The sequence below is a fragment of the Schistocerca gregaria genome, unplaced genomic scaffold, assembly GCF_023897955.1.
Source record: "Schistocerca gregaria isolate iqSchGreg1 unplaced genomic scaffold, iqSchGreg1.2 ptg000097l, whole genome shotgun sequence".
In the NCBI taxonomy this organism is placed as follows: domain Eukaryota; kingdom Metazoa; phylum Arthropoda; class Insecta; order Orthoptera; family Acrididae; genus Schistocerca; species Schistocerca gregaria.
Window position 1 is genome coordinate 2,622,855 of NW_026061713.1, and position 8,532 is coordinate 2,631,386.

The window sequence follows — 8,532 nt, forward strand, 5'->3', positions numbered from 1 at the left end:
TGTTCTTATTTCAATTTCCAGGAGTGTATTTAAACGATTTGGGAGACAATCTCAGCACCCGTCTTCGGTTGTTTTTCAGTTGACGCTGTCATTTATCGACTAATAAAGTCATCAGAAGATCATAACAAACTACAAAGCGATTTAGAAAAAATATCTGAATGGAGCGAAAAGTTACAGTTGACCCTAAATAACGGAAGGTGTGAGGTCATCAGCATGAGTGCTGAAAGGAACTCGTTAAACTTCGGTTACACGATAAATCAGTCTAATCTAAAAGCCGTAAATTCAACTAAATACCTAGCTATTACAGTTACAAACAACTTCAATTGTAAAGAACACATAGAAAATGTTGTGGGGAAGGCTAACCAAAGACAGCGTTTTATTGGCAGGTCACTTAGAAAATGTAACATACCTACTAAGGAGACTGCCTACACTACGCTTGTCCGTCCTCTTCTAGAATAGTGCTGCGCGGTGTGGGATCCTTACCAGATAGGACTGACGGAGTACATTATAAAGTTTAAAGAAAGTCAGCACGTTTTGTATTAGCGCGAAATATGGGAGAGAGTTTCAAAGAAATGATACAGGATTTGGGCTGCAAATCATTAAAAGAAAGGCGTTTTTCGCTACGACGGAATCTTCTCACGAAATTCCAATCACCAACTTTCTCCTCCGAATGTTTGTTGATACCGACCTACATAGGGAGGAACGATCACCACGATAAAATAAGGGAAATCAGAGCTCGTACGGAAAGATAGAGGTGTTCATTTTTTCCGCGCGCTATACGAGATTGGAATAATAGAGAATTGTGAAGGTGGGTCGATCAACCCTCTGCCGCCCACTTGAATGTGATTTGCACAATACCCGTGTAGATGTTGATATAAGCTTTGCTAACGGAGCAGTACTGAACGGGAGCTGTAATTTCTTCCAGGAAGGAATGACGGTAACAACTCGCCAAGGTCTTACCATCAGGTGGAGCTGACAACATGCTTAAAGGGCTGGATAGTGGTGATGACAGAGAGCCCACCAACTTCTGAAACATCGTCAAAACAAATATTGAAATTCAGACAGAATTGTTGTCTTGGATGAAAATTTTCAAAGAAACAATTTAAAAAAAAAACTAAACTCGGCGCAGTACCATGATAGAGCTATGCGTGACAGTCGGTCACGTTACATAACCGTAACAACATTAACCTTTCCAAATATCTTGGGTGTGAACGCTGGCCAGCTCATTAAGACAAGTTATTTCCAAATCACTCTGAGCTGGCAGGATAATACACGTGACCTAAAACCACAGTGTCACCTAAGAGTGCGTGTATGACGACTCGACGAACGTAAACTCGAACATCTACTCAAAGAGATTGCCGCGCCGGAAGTCGGTACACAGAGTCGAACAACTAGACGCGCACAACATAAGCAAACAAGACCTCCTCCTTGTGTCCACTCACGGCGAAGAAGGGTGAACGACGACGCGGAGCAGACCGACGTTGTGCCGACCCTCGCCGCGAGCGCTGCTGCTGACCCAGCCCTACCTGCAGTGTGGGTAAACTGCCCGAGCCGACCTCTCCTGAGGCCCCTCCCAGGCGCGACTCAAGCGGCAGCTTCTGAAGACTATAAGCGGCACCGACAGAAGCACAAGGGAGTAGAAGCCAGCTAAAAGTTGCCGATAGTAGAAAGGTGAAATGGGCCGCCGTGGCTCAGCGGCACCTCCATCCTGGCCCTGTTCCTCTCACGGTACTTTCGTACAGCCCCTCTCTCTGTCGCTGCCATGCCACCTTCGTTGTAAATCTGTCTCTGTCCTGTCTCTCTCGTATTATCTCCGTCCTGTCTCTGCTGCAGTACCTCCATCCTGTCACATCCCCTTCCCCTGTCCTGGTTGCGGTGCCTTCGTCCTGTCATTATCTCTGTCACCGTCACGGTACCTCCGTTACGCACCTGTGTGTGTCATTGTACCTCCATCCTCTCTCGGTCCCTGTCTCTGTTGCAGTACTTCCACCTGTCGATATCCCTGTTTTTGTCATAGCTGCAGTATCTGCGTCCTGCCCTTGTCCCTGTTCCGTCCGTGCTGCAGTACCCCATTCTGCCCCTGTCACAGTATTTCCAACCTGTCCAGGTACGCTGTTCCTCCATCATCTCACTGTCCCTGTCTGTGGCTCTGTCCCTGTACTTTTGACCTGTCCCTGCCTCTTTACCTCCGTTCTGTCCCTGTCCCTGTAATTCCATCAAGTCGCAGCCCTCCTCTGTCCCGTCCCTGTCCATGTCTCTGTTGCGGTATCTCCATCCGGGCACTGACCCAGCCCCTGTCACAATACCTCTGTTCTGTCCCTGTCCAATATCCCATCACGGTACCTTCGTCCTGTTGCTGTACGTGCGCTGTCCATGTCATCGTACCTCCGTCCTGTTCCTGTCACTGATGTGGTACCTCTCTCATGTCCCTGTCCCTGTCACACTACCTCCTTCCTGGCAGTGCTTCTGTCTCGTCTTGTCACAGTACTTTGTTCCTTTCCCTGTTATGGTACCTCCGTCCTGTCCCTGCCCGTGTCACGGTACCTCCTCCCTGTCAGTGTTACAGTACTTCTATCCAGTCCTTGTCACGGTGCCTTGTTCCTGTCAATGCTGCTGTACTTCTGTCATGTCCCTGTCTGTGTCACAATACTTCTGTCCTGTGTCATGTCACAGTAGGTTTTTCCAGGCCCTCATGTGTTACCTCGGCCATGGCCCTGTCCTTGTCACAGTACCTCCATCCTGTAAGTGGTACAGTGCTTCTGTCCTGTCCTTGTCAGGTACCTTGTTCCTGTGAATGCTGTAGTACCTCTTCCACGTCGCTGTCCCTGTCACGGTACGTCATTCCTGCAGTGTCAAAATACTTCTCTCCTGTCCTTGTCACAGTATGTTATTCGTGTCTCTGATGTGGTACATCAGTCCTGTCCCTGTCTGTGCCACAGTACCTCATCCCTGTTAGTGTCACAGTACTTCTGTCTGGTCCCTATCACAATACGTTGTTCCTCTCACTGATGTGGTACCTGTGTTCTGTCCCTGTCTATATCACAGTATCTACTTCATGTCAGTGTCAGAGTAGTTCTGTCCAGTCCTTGTCACAGTATGTTGTTTCTGTCCGTGATGTGGTATCTCTGTCCTGTGCCTGTCTGTGTCATGCTAGTTCCTTCCTGTCAGTGGCGCAGTACTTCTGTCTACTCCTTGTCATATTATGTTGTTTTTGTCCCTGATGTGGTACCTCTGTTCTCTCCCTGCCCGTGTCACGGTACCTCCTTCCTGTCAGTGTCACAGTACTTTTGTCCTGTCCTTGTCATTGTACCTTGTTCCTGTCCCTGATGTGGTATCTCTGTCCTGTGTACGTCCGTGTCATGGAAGCTCCTTCCTGTCAGTGTCACAGTGCTTCTTTGAAGTCCTTGTCACATTAACTTGTTCCTGTGCCTGATGTCGTACCTCTGTTTTGTCCCTATCTGTGTCATGGTACCTCTTTCCTGCCAGTGTCACAGTCCTTTTGACAGTGCCTTGTTCCTGTCCCTGATGTGGTACCTCTGTTCAGTCACATTCCATATCACGGTACCTCCGTTCTTTCAGTGTCACAGCACATTTGTCCTGCACTTGTCATGATACCCTGTTCCGCTTCCTGATATGGTACCTCTGGTTATCCCTTTCGGTGTCACGGTACCTCCTGCCTGTCTGTGTCACAGTACTTCTGTCCTGTCCTTTTCACGGTGCCTTGTTCCTGTCCCTGATGTGGTACCTCTGTCCTGTCCATGTGTGTTTCACGGTACCTCAATCCTGTCAGTGTCACAGTACAGTACAGTCTCGGTAGTTCGAGTCTCGATAGTTCGAGTTTCCAATAATCTGAGCCTCTTCCTTCTTTTTTTTTTTTTTTTTTTTTTTTTTAATGTTTCAACGATCTACTTTTCTTTACTGACATGATAAATAATGAAAACATCATTGCAAAAGATAGATAGGAAGAGTACAGCTTAGTGACAAAGCAGACAACAATGCAATCAACACCGACGATTAGCTCGCTGCCCTGTTGCACGGACATCTGTTGTCAGTATGGCACGAAATACCCCGACTGCTGCCGGCTGCTACCGATCAAAACTGGGGAGTTCATACACTGCTGTAGATCCCGGTACCTGTACTGTACAGTGTTGTGTGTCGTTTTGTTTGTTGACTGTGTGTCCCGTTGTACACCTTACAAAGATAAGTGCTGTAACAAAAAAGAGGAAATTTGTGCCTTTGCATCTAAAATTAGAAGCACTAAGGCGACTTGACAAAGGAGAAACAATAAAAAAACTTGCTCTCGAATATGGTGTCGGTGAAGTTACTGTTGGTGACTGGCGAAGAAACCGACTTAAATTGGAATACTTTTCTTCACAGAAATGCTCACACGAATCTCTCAGTCGAGCAAGTATAAAGAAGTCAGACTTTGAAAAAACAAGTGAGGCATTGTTCAAATGGTTTACCCAACAGAGACAGAAGAGTGCTCCGATTTCTGGCCCAGTCTTGCAAGAAAGAGCATTGTTTCTCAGAAACCAGCTGCAGGAAGGAGATGACAATTTCGGCGCTAGTGTGGGCTGGCTCGACAAGTGGAAGAAGAGGTATGGAGTGCGTCAACTAGACGTATGTGGAGAAAAACTCTCTGGAGACGCTCAGGCCGTTTCAAAATTTATCGTCGAGTTTAAAAAAATCATAACCAACGAAAATTTGTCTAATGAACAAATATATAACTGTGACGAAACTGGGATAAATCTAAAATGTTACCAGCGACAACACTTGCTTCTTGTGAAGATAAAATTGCTCCTGCCCACAAAAAATGCAAAGAGCGGCTCACAGTTATGGCAGCTTCAAATGCAACTGGAAATCACAAACTAAAACTAGCTGTGATTGGGAAGTCTACCAAGCCAAGAGCATTTAAGAATGTATCCATATCAGCTCTTCCGGTTGTCTATACACATCAGAATAATGCCTGAATGAATCAGGAAATCTTCAAGAACTGGTTTTTTAACTCATTTGTACCTGACTGCAAGAATTTTTTAAAAGAAAGGGGACTACCATGCAAAGCACTTTTGCACACGGATAATGCGTCCTCACATCCAAGTGCAGGAGAACTGCAGTGCGACTGTATCCGCGCCCTGTTTTTCCCACCAAACGTTACCTGTCTCATTCAGCCCATGGATCAGGGCGTTCTGGAACGACTAAAAAGAAAAGTATCGACGGCGATTGCTACAGTCAATCCTGCATTCCGAAGACAACGAAAGCTAGAAGGAGCTTTCAAGAAAGTGAAGGACGTCGTGTACTGGATTACCGAATCTTGGAGCGAATTAAGTCAGACACAATTTCTAAGTCATGGAGGAAAATTCTACAGGAAAGTATGCCAGCCACAGAAACTGAAGATTTATCAGATGAGGACACTCAACCATTGTGTAATTTAATCAGAAGATTGCCAGGGTGTCAATAGGCAGAAGAGGTGGATGTAGGCAAGTGGTTAAATTCGGACGAACAGTTGGAAGTGACATGCTCTGCTATAATTGACATTGTTAATATAGTTAATATACCATCGCAGTGAGAGAGTGACGAGAATGACGAGGCAGAGGCTGCACCGATGATGAGTCACACCGATGGCTGCGCTGCTCTCGACGCCGCCATATGCTACGTGCAACAACAGCCTAAGGCGACACCAACTGACCTACTGCTCTTGAGACGGTGGCGTGACATTGCCGCGAGGAAACGATGCAGCTTCGCCAAACAAGACACTTCACTATTACTTGTCTAAATAAATAATTATTGTTATTGTGCCATTTCAAATGCATGTGTAAATACTTTTATTTTAATGAAGTGCATATTTTGAGCTGTAATACAGTATCATAATATTTCTTTTTCCCATTTAAATTTCGATAGTCCGAGTTTTCGATAGTTGGAGGTGGTTCCGGTCCCGTTCACATCGAACTATCCACACTCTACTGCCGGTCTGTTCACAGTGCCTCTGCCCTGTACCTGATATGGTACCTTGCCCTGTCCCTGTCGTTGTCGTTATACCACGTTCCTGCCTGTGCCCCTGTCTTGGAACCACTGTCCTGCAGCCCCATCTCTGTGGGGGCGGGGTATGGCCGGGAGTCAGGGGGAAAAGCAGGGCACACCCGGCAGCGGCAGCAGAAGAGCCTGTCGCACAGCGGGTGGGTCGCAGGCGGCAGTGGGACCGCCTGCCGCCGCCCACAGTCTTGGGCGAGTGTGTTCCGTGGTCAGTCTAAACATTCTACCGCATTTAACAATGTTGATACAGCACATTGACATATGCTAGGGTGCCTATAGGCTTAGTGACGTTTGTAGGCATAAAATATTTAGTAAAGTGTGTGTACGAAACTAGCAACCAGGCAGTTGTTCGCAATTCCTAAATATGTGTGGAAATTTGTTGTACATCCTAATCTCCCCCTCTCCCTGTCGATCTCCTTCCCCCCTCCCCACTCTATGTTCATTTTCTGCCCCCACTCCGTCCACCTCCACTTCCCTCCTCTCTCTGCTTTTAATCCTTGTTTATAGGAGTTACAAAGCAAACTGTGATTGGGAATTGAAGTCGCCTAAAATGAATGGGTAAATCTACATCTACATTTATACTCCGCAAGCCACCCAACGGTGTATGGCGGAGGGCACTTTACGTGCCACTGTCATTACCTCCCTTTCCTGTTCCAGAACGACTGCCGGAAAGCCTCCGTGCGCGCTCGAATCTCTCTAATTTTACATTCGTTATCTCCTCGAGAGGTATAAGTAGGAGGAAGCAATATACTCGATACCTCATCCAGAAACGCACCCTCTCGAAACCTGGACAGCAAGCTACACCGCGATGAAGAGCGCCTCTCTGGCAGTCTGCCACTTGAGTTCGCTAAACATCTCCGTAACGCTATCACGCTTACCAAATAACCCTGTGACGAAACGCGCCGCTCTTCCTTGGATGTCCTCCGTCAACCCGACCTGGTACGGATCCGACACTGATGAGCAATACTCAAGTATAGGTCGAACGAGTGTTTTGTAAGCCACCTCCTTTCTTGATGGACTACATTTTCTAAGGACTCTCTCAATGAATCTCAACTTGGTACCCCAATAATTAATTTTATATGATCATTCCACTTCAAATCGTTCCGCACGCATACTCCCAGATATTTTACAGAAGTAAGTGCTACCAGTGTTTGTTCCGCTATCATATAATCATATGTATAATCTATTTATTCGCAATACATTACATTTCTCTATGTTATGGGGTCAGTTGCCACTCCCTGCACCAACTGCCTATTCGCTGCAAATCTTCCTGCATTTCGCTACAATTTTCTAATGCTGCAACTTCTCTGTATACTACAGCATCATCCGCGAAAAGCCGCATGGAACTTCCGACACTATCTACTAGGTCATTTATATATATTGTTAAAAGCTATGGTCCCATAACACTCCCCTGTGGCACGCCAGAGGTTACTTTAACGTCTGTAGACGTCTCTCCATTGATAACAACATGCTGTGCTCTGTTTGTTAAAAACTCTTCAATCCAGCCACAAAGCTGGTCTGATATTCCGTAGGCTCTTACTTTATTTATCAGGCGACAGTGCGGAACTGTATCGAACGCCTTCCGGAAGTCAAGGAAAATAGCATCTACCTGGAATCCTGTATCTAATGTTTTCTGGGTCTCATGAACAAATAAAGCGAGTTGGATCACACACGATCGCTGTTTCCGGAATCCATGTTGATTACTACAGAGTAGACTCTGGGTTTCCAAAAACGACATGATACGCGAGCAAAAAACATGTTCTAAAATTCTACAACAGATAGACGTCAGAGATATTGGTCTATAGTTTTGCGCATCTGCTCGACGACCCTTCTTGAAGACTGGGACTACCTGTGCTCTTTTCCAATCATTTGGAACCTTCAGTTCCTCTAGAGACTAGCGGTACACGGCTGTTAAAAGGGGGGGGGGGGGGGGCAAGCTCTTTCGCGTACTCTGTGTAGAATCGGTATCCCGTCAGGTCCAGTGGACTTTCCTCTGTTGAGTGATTCCAGTCGCTTTTCTATTCCTTGGACACTTATTTCGATGTCAGTCATTTTTTCGTTTGTGCGAGGATTTAGAGAAGGAACTGCAGAGCGGTCTTCCTCTGTGAAACAGCTTTGGAAAAAGGTGTGTAGTATTTCAGCTTTACGCATGTAATCCTCTGTTTCAATGCCATCATCCCGGAGTGCCTGGTTGCGACCATTGGTGTACGTGATGTGAGAGAGACACCTTCAGCTGCTGGATGTGTGAGTACAGTGTATTTGGCATAATTTTGATCTGCGAACGGGTAGGATTATAAATTTCTGGATGATTCAGATTCCATTCTAATCGTAAGCCAATAAGCCACAAACACAAATTTCCGGTTTGTGTTAAAACCGCCTACGAGGAACAAAACGACCGGTAAATGGTTGTGTACACACGTTCTGTTTAGACTTATGCACACGGTGTCTCTCCTAAGAGTCGTCACGCGCTTTTTGTATGGTTTTTCGGCAGATATATGCAAT